Source organism: Columba livia, chromosome Z, assembly GCF_036013475.1.
Source record: "Columba livia isolate bColLiv1 breed racing homer chromosome Z, bColLiv1.pat.W.v2, whole genome shotgun sequence".
Lineage (NCBI taxonomy): Eukaryota > Metazoa > Chordata > Aves > Columbiformes > Columbidae > Columba > Columba livia.
The window spans coordinates 9,838,542-9,851,421 of NC_088642.1; the positions used below are offsets into that span (position 1 = coordinate 9,838,542).

The following is a 12,880-nucleotide window of genomic DNA, read 5'->3' on the forward strand; positions in this document are numbered from 1 at the left end:
TTGAGCTCCAGGTGAACCTATGTTATTCTATAGCTCAGGTCATAAAATCAATCCTGGTAACTAGCAAGAATATTTTCTTCTTGGTTAAACTCCTAAAACAAACAAACAAACAAAACCCTACAAAAACAAACAAAACCAAAGAAAACCAACAACACAACCAAAACACACCAACAGAAAAAAAAAAAACAACTTAAACGCCGAAATAGCATAAAACTTTTCAGGAGTTTTTTTTCCTATTTAAAGGTAGAACTGATTTCTGTTACATTTTCTTTTTGCCTCCTTTCGAGACAAAGTCACCCAAACAGATGCTTCACTACAGTATCTCCATCACAGAATTGGCATCTTCCAACAAGCTTCACTGCGCAGTTTTCTGTTGGTGTGAGTCAATTTTATTTATTCACCTTCTGCTTGCACAGCACCATGGTTGCCAAGTCTTCCTGTGTTTGCTCGTGACTTGGGCTGGATGTAATTCATTAGACTTAATTGAGCTGCCTGAGGAGAAGGACGGCACAAGAGCGGATGGATGGAGACCTCAGCAATGGCTGCTCGGTGGCCAAACCCAGCAGAACTGGTCCTGCTCCAGCACGAGGCAGGTCAGTCCAGCATGGGCAAGTCCTGAGCTTCCCTGTGCAAGAGAGGAGCTTCCTGTGTGTGCTTCAAAGCTGGGGCAAAGGGGTGCAATACTTCAGATTTTACTGTCCCTTATTAAAGAATTAATACTCATTATTTATTAATATAACTATATAATTACTTATTACCTGCAACTTATTAATAGAGGAGGTAATTATGTGCTGCATTTCTGCACTTTCCAAGAGGCAGAGCTGAGAAACTTGTGACAGGAGGGAATCCTTCAGTTCTAGGATCTCAGCTGACCTGATCTTCCCTGTCTGGCATGGGTTGGTTCTTGCATTGCTTCATCCCCTTGTCCTATGCAGGAGTCTGCACAGAGTGAAGCAGAATGGGGACCTGTTGCTGTACAAACCTTTCAGTGCTGCTAGTGTGACAAGGAAACTGTTCATCCCCTCCAAGCAAGGAGATCTTTGTTTGGTGGGACACCTGGGGTTGTCACCTGTAATTCCCCTTTTACAGAAAAAGTTTAGTGGGGGCGGTTGCTGGTGCCTGTGGATGCTGACTTGGTATTTACACTTGGGTCTGACTGTCAGCTGGGAGACTGTGTTTGAAACTTTGTTTGTCACAGTGGTTAGAGGTGGGTCAGGGCTGGAAGAAGTGAAGTACTGAGATATCCCTGGGCTGGTGTGCGCAGCTCGAGCTGGAAGGAGTGCAGCTGTGCCCCTGGCAGCTTTACTGGGGAGCTCAAGCCTCTCATATCACAGTTGCAATCCATGAGCTGTGGTGTGAGGGGCACAGCTCTGCCTCTGTTTCCCCTGGAGGTAACAGAGCTTAGTATCAATTAGCAGCTTAATTTGTAATTAATAACTTGCTCTCTTTTTTTTCTGAAATGGCTTGTAGAGGATGCTGGCACAAGAGGCTCATGCAGCTTGCAACGTGCTGCCATCAACTGCCTGGGAGTATCCTGAGATTTGGGGTGTGGGTTTGTACATGGAGGTTGCTGGAAAGCAGGGGAACAGCCCTGTCAGGGGAGTGTAATGCAGGCTGTCCTGGAGGTGAGCCTGGATGCTCAGAAGCCTAATTCTTTTCTGCCTTTGCACCCAGGAGTGCTGGCTGATAATCCTGGGGCAAACGTTGCGTTACTCTCTAGCACTACGATGTTTGTGCTGGGAGGGTTTGGGCTTGGCTTGGGTATGCCCTGTTGAGGGGGGGCATGCAGAGCAGCTGGGGTGCTTCACTGTCCTCCCATGCCTGCAAGTACTCCTACTGCAAGGGACTGGCAGGGCTGTCACTTCCCTCTGCGCACAGGAGCTCCTCCAGCAGCACAGGATGCTTGTCTGGGTGGTTACGTGTGTCCAAGAGCTGCAGCTCAGGATCTTCCTTTCTAGGGTTGATACATTTCATCTTCCCTGAAGCTCCTGGTGAGTTTCCCTTCCCTTTCCTTATAGCTTATTACTTTTCTGGCCGCACCAGCTCACCGTAGCAAGTGGGGACTCAGGGCTGCTGAGCGCCTTTTGCACAGGGAGCAGTTGTCCCTGCAGTGGAGAAATGGGGGCTGCCCTGCTGAGCGAGGCAGACCACAGTGATGTGACCTGCCGAGGGCCCTCCAGTAGGGATGAACTTGGTTTTCCTCATACCGCACGGCTATCTACTAGCAATGTTGCTTTCAAAGTAGACTTCCTCATACTGTCCTGCAAGGAAGAGCATGATGTGATGACGATAACTCTTTTTTCCTACACACCCTACTCTGCTCCATCCTTCTCTGGCATGCCCACTCCATGTGAATGGTCCAGAGGGCTCCTGTCCTGTGCATTCATCATGCAGCTGGTCAGTGTAGGACAGAAAAGAACTGTGGTTCTCTTTCTTCAGCATTTTTTCCTCAACAACTGGTGGCTGTGTCATTTTCTGAGAACCGCAAAAAGATTACTATGACACGTACAGGGAGGAAAAGTGTGTCTATGCTTCACCTTGCAGAGGAGATGGCACAGAAAACAAAGTGGATCTATGCAGCCATGGGAACCATCCGAGAGCAGTGGCAGGATGCTGGTTCTTAGGGATGCTGTGTGTCCCAGGTTGGGTGGGACACTGTTGTCTGAGGGATAGTCATACCTATATCACTCCAGCCTTGTCTTCCCTGTGTCAGTGGTGTAGCTGGATTTGAGCTGTTTTATCTTCCATTTTAAGGCTTTTCAACGTTCAGCAGTTTGAGCCAAGTGTTCCCTTAGTATTTGAGGGTCTCTCTCTCTGTTCAGAGAGAGCTCTGTGTCTGAGTTTCGTGGTGTTCCCCATACCATCTTGTGTCTAGAAAGGTCTGCATTCAGGGCAAAAGCTGAGTTAATTTGCACTGGAAGGCAGGCATGCTTTGTTATGCATGTTGGTTTCTTCTCACAGAAATCCCATTTGAGGTATTTGTTCTCTTCTATTATTGAAGCCATGTTAGGGGGCATGGCAGCCTCCCTGCTAGGCTGAGAAAAGAGAGCGCTAGCCTGAAAGGTGCAAATTAAACTTGTGCTCTGCTGTAAGCATCTATTGCACTGTTAATGTGGACCCTTCTCCAGAGTCCTGATGCTCGTTGCCTGCAACTGAGGAAGGAATGCTCACAGAGACAGTCCTGTGGAAAGCAAAGCAGGTTCCAGTGTTCAGTTTGCAGCTAGATTGGATGAAGCACTTTTAAAATTCAGGGAAAACGTGCCAGACACTATGTAAACGTCATTTGAATCAGCTCATGAAATGGTCAGATAGGGCATGGTGTTCTGGTATGGCTTGCTGGGAAAAAGAATACTTTGGAAGAATGGCTGTGCCTGAGGGATGCCGGTGCTGTAGAGAATGAGGTGGGAGCCTTGGGAGGTGGCTGCAGCACTGCTCAAGCTGGAGGTGTTTTGATCTGGGACTTGGTTACACAAAAACTCTGTTTTTCTTTACCTGGGTGCCAGACTCAGGACCTGTGGGTCATTTTCTATGTCTTCCCACAGTTGCCTCCTTCTGGGGATCCCCCAGATCCCACGGCCATCCCCCAGCAGTGTGTAGTGGTATTGCTCCTGGCTGTGCATCCTGGGGAGATGTCACCACCAACAGCCCTGTGACTGTGGGTGCAGCAGGGGGGCACCCAGTGGGCTGGGGTGGAGACACCCCAAAAACATCTCTGTAGGGAAGGCAGCTCTGTCTGCAAGCCTGGGAGAGATTAAAACCAGGAGAGGCCATAAACCCTATTTGCTGTTAAGAAGTGACTCTGTGTTCCTCAGAGCTGTGGAGATGCTGTTTGCACGGACCTCAACTCATCCCACCCTGGGGCTGAGATGGAGGTCCCAAACACTCCTGTCTCATGCCCTGCAGCAACATTGTCACAGCTTCAACAGGTAGAAGGTGATCGCTGCAACCTGGCGTCAGCACTTGAGCTTTCCTTCACTTCCCTTTGTAGCCTGTACATCCCTGGACACTGGTGATGCCAGGGCTGTGCCACCTGCAGAGGGGCTGGTGCTGGTGGAGAGCTGGCTGTGGGCTGCAGAGGGTTAAGCAGGCATCGACAGAAAACAGGAAGAGAGGACAAAAGCAAGTCTGCTGTAATTATGTAGCATTTATTATTAATACGCTGGAATTGCTGGAAGCAGCCTCTGTAATGTGAATACTGATACAGAGGTTCAGAAGACAATTTAGCTCTCATCTGTCTGTTTATTAGCTCTCTCAGCTCTGGCAGGCAACGAACTAAAGCCTCATTTGCTACTGCCTTGTTGCACACCCCATCCCTGCCGCTTCTCCCCTCCAAACTCCTTGCTGTTTCCATAAAGAAACCTGTTCTTTGTTTGTCCACCTGCTGGGTTCCACAGCGATGCGTGGCATGATTCCAGGTAGCAAAGCGGGACTTTAATCCTTGACCTGAGCCTACTTGTTTGCAAGGCAGGGCCTACAGCATGACACGGGGCTGTGCAGAGCCATTGCCTTTCTGAGAGCAGCGTGTCCATGGGTGACACTGGATTGGGATATGTCCAGGCTCCTGGGGTGCAGAGGTGCTTATACTTGGGACAGCAGCTTTAGCAAGACTGTGTTGCATGGGCTGACACAGCTCGAGGTCCCCAGTTCATAATGGGGATGTGATGAGGGAAGAGGGGAGGAGAGCCATGTGTTGCTTTAGGAAGCTGGCTAGGAAATAATTACAGGCTGCTGGGGTGGAGAGGGCAAGAAGAAGTTAAACCAGCTGTCAGGGGGTGCAACAGGTTTCCTTTTTCTTCTGTGGCTTGGTAGGATCTGTCATTCTAGCTTCTGTCCAAGTATCTGAGCTTCAGCCTGGGTTTTTTATACGTATCCCAAGCATACAGGACATCCATTCCCTTATGTATTATACAGTAGTTTAAAGAGGATTAAGACAATAGCTAATCTAAATGATGAATGATGTAGATTGCCCAGCCTCTGTGTGCAAGAAAAACCCCAGTGGCGCAGATTAGTCAGCTCAGTAGCTAAATATTGGGGCAAACAGTATAAATCCATGCAGATAAGCCTCCCTGGCTTGAGTAGGATAGAAGGATTTTGAAATGGGCTTCGACGCCGCTCTGCTTCTTGTCACAGTGTCTGTGGCCGTGTCGCTGACACAACGGATGGGGAAGGAGGTCCTGAGGCTGCTAATGCACAGCCCAGATGGCTGAGGAAAGAAAGCATCCAGCACTTCTCAGTCAATGCCAATATCTGATACGAATGGTGGCAGGAGAGGGAGGGGATCAATGCCTCTCATCTCCCTGTCACTTGAGCCAGCTGTTTGCTTGTTGAGCTGGAGTGAGGCTGATCAAGCCTCAGAGACAGTACCCTGCAGTGGGATGCCATGGACTGGTGGGGTTTTACTTGCATGAATGGGTTGGTGTGGCTGATACCTGCCCTGCATCCCAGCCAGCATCAGCACCGAGATGGTGCTGGTATCTCCCAGGGAACGTGACCCGTAAGAGAAATCTTGTACTGGCACGAGACTGACAGTGGGTTTTTCTTAAGCTCTGAAGCAGAAGGATTTAAATCTCTTATTTATATGTCTGGTTGAGTCTGTCAGAGTTGTGTCAAATGTTTTTGACAAGCAAAAATGCCATTTGCTTCAGCTTAATGAAAAACAATTTTTTTTTTCCCCCCTCAGGAGCTAAAAGAATTGTAGTTTCAATTGCAAACCCAAAAAAAGCTCCTTGGGAAAACAAATAAACAAACAAAAACCCAACACAACGCAAAACTAAAAAAAAAACCTTCCGGTAGTTGTGAGAGTTGGCTGTTAGAAGAGACTCTCTGTTGGTGTTTTGGGTCTGTGTAAAATGAGGGTCTGGAGACCGTTCAATCATATAATATCTCCTTTTATGAAGCTTCCCGGGCATATTATTCTAATGATGTTTAATAGCACTGATTTCTTCATCTTAACTGAGTGTGTCTTTTCCCAGTCTCACATCATTTTAATTTGTTCCTCTTATGAGAAGTATGAGAGCTGGGACTGACTTGACTCAGTGCAAAGGAAGAGCCGTCCTGGTGGTTGTCTCATCCCTCCCAGTGGCAATGCCATCCTTCCAGCATCTGGCTGTCTATGGCTGAGGGCTGTGTTGAGGCAAAGCTTGTGCCAGGACCAGAATTTGTCAGAGGACCTGTTCACCTTGAGTTTTCCCTGCTTCTTTTAAAATTGGTTGTTTTCTACCATGTAGCAAGGAGCTGTTCAAGCATCATAGTTTGGCCAACACTGTGTTTAGCCTGAGGTCTTTAGCCTGTCTCCTCCTTCCCTTTCCTTCTTCCCAGGCTCAAAAGTCTTAGTGTGTTTGGTGTGCCCTGACACAGAAGCTGTTTTGTTCCCCTTCTCCTGTACCTTTTGTGGTCTCACTCCTCCATTTCTGAGGTGTGAGGACCAGAGCTGTGTGTGGCGTTCAAGTGACAATTGTGTAGTTAGACATGTACGGTGACAACACGGTCTCTTTTGGGACAGAGGGGTGCTGGACACTGTGTCATAGCTCCTGCTCTGCTGGACACAAGTACAAGCTCTGCTCAGAAATGCAGGATGGATCCATGTCTGGATTTTATCTGGTGTCCTCACTGAGCAAGGTCTGAGTTAAAATTCAGCCTGGGTCATGGTTGGCTGTGGAGAAGGCTGGGGTGGTACTGCACATTGAACCACCCCCAGGCTGGCTTGGTAGCGTGGGGCTGAGACACAGGATGCTGCAGGCATGGGAAAAAGATCTTCTTTTTTCTTTTTTTTTTAATTTTTCCTCCCCTCTGCTGATATTCACACAAGACTGGCTTTGCCTGAGCCCTAATCTTTGGGACAGGTCTCCTTTCTCCATAATGTAATCCAGTGTCCAGCTTGGGAGGCCCTTGCTTGGGTGCCAGGGCAGTGGGACAAGCCTATGACCACTTCCCACTCATCCTGCAGCTGGAAAGTTTGTCTTGTGCATCCTGAGTGATGATCAAGCAGTGTCACAGCCCAGTCCCCTGCTTTGCCTTGTGTCCCCAGGGAGCTGTCAGGAGGCTGCATGAGCCGTGTGGTAACACAGGTCTCGGGGATGCAAGCAAGGTCAGATGTCTGCTCAGAAATGAGATTGGTGATGATGCCACTGGTGCTGACAAATGGCCTGTCATCAGTCTCTGACTCAGGGCAGTGGAGAGGGCAGTGGTGGAAGGAACCCATGAGATCACTTGCAGCCTCTCTCCCCAGGGAGCTGCACGCAGCTTCCACCCTGAACCTTTGGGGATGGGGTAGGCGCCCATCTCCAGGGATGGTGTGTCTCTTTTCCTACATGCCTGCCCTGAGCATTTTATTTGTGTGCAGGTGTAGGTGTGTGGCATACCTCCAGTCTAGCTTGTAAGCATGGTTCTTGTTGGGGAATGGGTTCCTGCGTGTCAAATAGCTCCAGCTGAGAGGTGGGACTAGCAGCACAAAGGCTGAAACAGAGCTTGTTTTTCACAGTGTGTTGCAATACCATTGTGATACAGGAGCTGCTGTACTGCTGGGAAGATGCTGCAGGGAGCTGGATGAGACCAGACCAGGGGATGTTTCAGCCCTGGCTGTGTTCCCTTGTGCTGGGGCATTGCCTGTGGCCAGCTCTGCTGAGTGCTCAGCCCTCTTGTAGAGCAGCCTTCACCTCCTCTCTTGCTTTTTGAGTGTCCTTCCATGCTTTTTATAGAAAGGAGGTCTTTCCTCAGTTGCAAAAGACTTCTTGGAGGTTATAGCCAAATCAGCCAGGACCTGCCATGGTACTGGATGCTGGTGGAGATGCACTCACTGCTCCGCCATGCTGGTGAGCTGCACAGGGCTGAGATGCATTTTGGGGCTGATCTTGGTCCTGCAAGAACAAGCTTTGTGTATGCGAGAACAGGTGACTCTTTCTGCTGAATTATTGGAAGGGGTTTTTTATCCTTTTCTGGAGGAAAGGAGGCAGAGTTATTCCAACTCTGACTCCTTCCAGATGCTTGAGCCTCTTGGCTAGCACTGGGGAGCTGTTGGGCTGCAGGAGGCAGGGGTGGGTGGGATGGGTTTTCCTTGCCTGAAAGGACAGAGGGGACTGGTGCACTGCTGAGGATGAGGAGGTGCTGGGTTTGGGAGTGTGAGGGCTGCTACCAGCCCAGGCTGCTGCAGCCGCAGCACAGCCTGAGCTGTGCCTCCGGGATCCTCCCCCTCTGCCTTCACTGAGCTGCAATTTCATTTTTCACTCTTCTTCCATCCCCTCTTAACTGGAAGAAGTCCTAAATAAAGTTGCTGTCACTTTTATTTATGGGTGCAGGGGAAGAGACAGACAAAAAGCCTGTGTGCTCCTGACTGCTACAAAGCAGCCGGCTGTATTTCTTTGCTTGCATTGGCGAAACGATCGATGTGGGTGCCGGTGAGCGCCTTCCTTGGGCCTGTGGGGCTCCCATGTCCCCCTGCCCGGCGGATTTTGGGAGGATGGATGGAGGGGGTTCGACATCCTGGCTTCTGGCCATGGGGCTGTTGCAGGGCCAGGCTTGTGCGGGAACACCTGTCCTAAAATCCTGGACCCTTGAAAACGCAGATGCGTGAACTCTCCTGCCTTAAAAATCCATCACAGGCTTCTTGTCTCCATCTTGATTGGTTCCAGTGAGGTCAACTTTTTTTAATAACTTCTGGACTTCGGCAGGGAAAACTATTTCCTTCAGGAAATAATATAATTAAGGTTGCCTGACACTTCTGATTATAAGCCCCTGTCTTCAGTTGCTTGAAACTACGCCAGCCTTTAACCATTTGGACTGAAACTTCACGTCTCTGCCTCCGGCTGAATTTTTTTGGAAAATTTTAGCAAAGAGGGTTTTAAGCTGCTCTCAGAGCACTGTTTTGGGGGAGAAAAAGGCATTAGTTTATCCACAGCTTTAAAAAAAAAAAAAAAAAAAAAAAAAAAAAAAAAAAGAAAAGAAGAGGTTTTTGTGCCGAAGAAACTCCTAGTGCTCTGCGAGACCATGTCTGATAGTTGTGGGGAAGGTTTTCAGCCAGGTGTCAGGGATCTGCTTGTTGCTGACACCACGAAAATCCACTTTCCTCTCGCCAAGTTGCAAGCCTCTGAAAAGCGCTGCTGTGTATGACGTATATTGTGTGCAGGGAGTTGGTGGCCACTCTGCTCCCACAGCAGGATCTGCGCTGGTCTGCACACGTGTGGTTGCAAAACCTACGCCCCGGCTCTTGCGTGGGATGGCTTGCCTCTGGGAAGCTGTGTGCTCCTTCTTTTGGAACCAGTAAAACTCACTGATCCCTGATCAACATAGCCCTGGCAAGAAAGATTTTTGGCAAACGCGGTGTGTTTGGCTTCGTGGGTTTTTTAGTTTTGCCTTTTTTTTCAGTAAGTAGTTTGGTTATCCCATAGCCCCTGCTGCAGCATGCAGCATGTGGGGCATGCAGTGTGCATCGTGCGGGACATGCAGCATGGAGTGAGTGCTGGGCTTCCTCCAGAGTTTTGCAGGGACCAGTTTAAACAGTTAGTGCTTTTGCATTGCAACTCAGCTTCTTGCTACAGAAATGACCAAAACAAGAGTATTTCTTGGGGGAAGCCAAGCCAGGCCCTATAAGGCAAGTGTGACATTGATTAAGTGTCCTGACTGTGGCATTGCTGGAACCTTAAGTCCTGGTGATCTGGGGGAGCTCAAGGCTGGTGCAAGCTCTCCTGCAAGGAACCGCCCCAGGACTTGTCCCTGCTCTGTGGCTGGTGATATTACTCCTTACATGAACCTTCCTGAGCTGTGGCCAAGGCTGTCTCGTTTTTGGGGCAGTTTTAGCTCACAGATCTTCCCGCTGTCACAGTGATGGCTCACGCCCTGAGCCAGTTCCTGCAGTTGGTGACCTGCTTTGGGCATGCTGAGCTCCTCCAAAACCCGATTTGACCTCTGTATGGGGTTCTTAAGAAGCAAAGCAAATTCATGCTTTGACTTCCATGGGGAAACCTGGGCTGCTGGACCTGTGGCAGTGCTGGCTCGTCCCATTGGGACAGGACACAGAGGGTGTCCATGTTTTGCATGTGAGCAACTTCCAGGGACGTCTCTCAGCAAAAGCACTGGGATTTGGTACTTTGTACCCAGCCTAGTGCACCTAGTGAGAACCATGTCATTACAGCTTGAGCAGAGGATGCTGCAGAAACATCTCTGAGATCACTTGGTGCTAAACCCATCTTTCTTGTTGAATCCCTGCCAAGCTGGAGCGACAGCCCCAACGGGTCACTGCTGTGTAGTGACAAATGAACCTCACCCCTTGCTGCAGCCTGGTCTCCTCTGATCTGCTTCATCTGCAGGTAAAAAAAGAAAAATAAGAGAAAAAAACAAAACAAAACAAAAAAGTTGCATTTGCATTGCAGAGCAAGGGGGGGGTTGGGGAGGAGCCGTCTCCTCTCCTTGCCAGTCACTTGTCAGCTCCGGGTGCCTGGCAGAGCAGCTTCTGAGTGATGGGGCGTTGCGGGTGTTGGTCTCGGGGCAGCTGGAGTTAAATTTCTCGGTGGCTGACACCTGACAAGCATGATAAATTGTGGCATACCAAGGCTGCCGGCATGACAAACAGTCTGCTTCCGTCCTTTTTAAGCTCTGGAAAACTCTTTGATTATTTCCCAGTGCTTTGCATATGAGGGTTTCTCCATCAGGCATCCAGCAGAGTTTGGGGGTTTTATTTATTTATTTAGGTTTTGTAAGCAAGTGAGGGCTGGATGGGAGTTGTAGTTTGGGTTTCTGTAGCATCCTCCCACTGACTTGCCCAGGCTCTAGATGTGGTCCTGGGGAGGGCTCTGACAGAGCTCATCAGCTCCAGGTCAGGTGCTAATTAAAGCACGTGGTATTCCAGGTTTGGAGTCATTGTCGCCCTTGGGAAAGTGTCTCTGCAGGAGTGACACCCAGACTTTTCACTTGCCGGTAGATTTTGGCTCCTATTTTTAATTACGCAGAACCACAAGATTTTTTTCTTTGTCCTCAAATCATTTAAAAAGGAGAGAGGGACCAACGGACAAGCTCAGCCACAAGAGCTATATAATGAGTGCGGATCTCAACTGATAATTCATTTGTCTAACACAAAAAGCATATTTGCTGCTGCAACTGAAGGCACTGCTGGTTTCAGCAATGCCTCGGACTCCATCTCACTAGGCAGCATGTCAGACGCAGCAAAGAAAGTCGCTCTCCTGTTTCCAGTCCTTGGTGTCCGTGCTGCAAAGCCGTACGTGCGTGCTTTCCTCTTCACACTCCTGGATTCAGTCGGATTGGCCTCTCCCCGCACAGTTTAACACGTGTGTGAGGCTTTGCAGGATTAGGTTTTAGGGAGTGCAAGATCTTGTGGGCAAATGCCTTGGTGCTGGGCTGACGTTTCAGTGCTGCTGTGCTGTTTTGGCTGGGGATCGTTGCTCTTTGTCTTTAAAGATCAGAGATGCTCCAAGCTGCTTTATTTTTTTTTACTGTCTCCCCTTTCATGTCTCTAACTCAAAATAATTAAGTAAATGAGTGCTTTGGGTTGGACTGTGATGCTTCTGTGGGAGTGCTCTTCGTCTAAACTAGTTTCATGTTTGCACGATTTACCCCCAGCCATCAGGGCTGGAGAACAGATGCCCCCCTCTCTTGGTTGTTTTCTAAATCCAAAGTGATGGCAGAGCTCCACCTGGTAACCTGACAGGTTGTCTCTTCTGTTTTGTTGAAGAAAATCCCAGATCTGAGCGGCGAGGGTTGGTCAAGCAGCTGGAAGAATTCTCCTGGACGTTGATGAGAAATTGGGGACGCCCCAAGGACTCTGGACTGGTGGAGAGATAAGAGGTGGGTTAAAACACTTGTTCAAATGGTTTGACTTCGATTGCTGCTCTCTGGGCCAGCTGGCCATGGTGGAGTTGCAGGCCATGTGTCTTTTGGCTGGGATGGCACTTATTAAGGTGTGGCAAAAGGCTGCTCCTGGCTCTGTTGTGTGAGCGGTCCCATGGCTGCTGTGCGAAGAGGGCAGATATGCTGACAGTGGTTATTTAGGTTGTAGAGGGTCAGGTTTGGATGAACAACTTGGAAAATACACATCATGGACTGCACATGGGAGGCTTCTCTGTAGAGAATGCTCCTGCTTAAAAGCCCTTAGGGCAACTGGAGGATGCGTGGTTGAGCTGGGGTAGTAGAGGTCCCATGATGGCTGAACTGCTGTGGAGCAGGTAAGTGTCACCCAGCACCACTTCGTGGTGGGAAGTGTTGTGCCATCTCTCACAGTCAAGCACAACGTCAAGCTCTTAGTTCTGCTGGATGTTCTTTCTGCTTGCTTGTGCTGGGGGCTGCAGCATCATAGATGTGATGAACTTCCCTGGGCTCTGCTGTGAAGGGCTGCATCCCCACCACCATCTCCAGCCATGGTCAAGGGGTTGTCCTACCTCTGAGACTTGTTGCATATGTGCTTTGTATGGGGCTTTGAGAACACAGCTTGAGAAGAGGTTCGAGATCATCTTTTTCAAGGCACGGGGACCCTGCTGGAGCAGGGAAGGGGCCTGTGGATGGGGCTGCCCAGTTTGAGAATGCAGACTTCATGGAGCCGTGCTGGGGAAGCCAGTGCTTGCTGGTGCTGTGCTCGAGAAATTAAAATGATGAATTAAAATTTAACAAGTCTCTAAATGCCAGGCAAGGACATCTTAAGTGGGAATTGTCACCGTTTGAATAGCACAGCCTCCTACTTAGCTAAAACTGCATGACTTTAATTACATTGATCTTGGAAAAGCAATAGCTTACACTGAAGAGGAGAAACTGTTGGCCAAAATAGCATGAAGTCTCATGAATTTTCCTGTGCAGCTTCCCTGCCCCCTTGCCCTACATCGTGTATCCCAGGGGTGTTTTGCAGCCTCTTTCTTCCTGGATTGGCAGAGTCCTGTATTCT

At 49.2% G+C, this 12,880-nt stretch overlaps 1 protein-coding gene across 10 annotated transcripts in view; it reads left to right on the plus strand.

The window, feature by feature from the left end:
• Nucleotides 1–12,880, plus strand: part of CNTFR (ciliary neurotrophic factor receptor) — a 218,596-nt gene that overhangs the window by 42,918 nt on the left and 162,798 nt on the right. For all 10 annotated transcript variants that reach the window (XM_065047093.1, XM_065047100.1, XM_065047092.1 and 7 more), the window contains exon 2: nt 11,681–11,793. The gene's annotated coding sequence lies outside the window, so the exon portion shown is untranslated. The remainder of the gene's footprint in view (nt 1–11,680; nt 11,794–12,880) is intronic.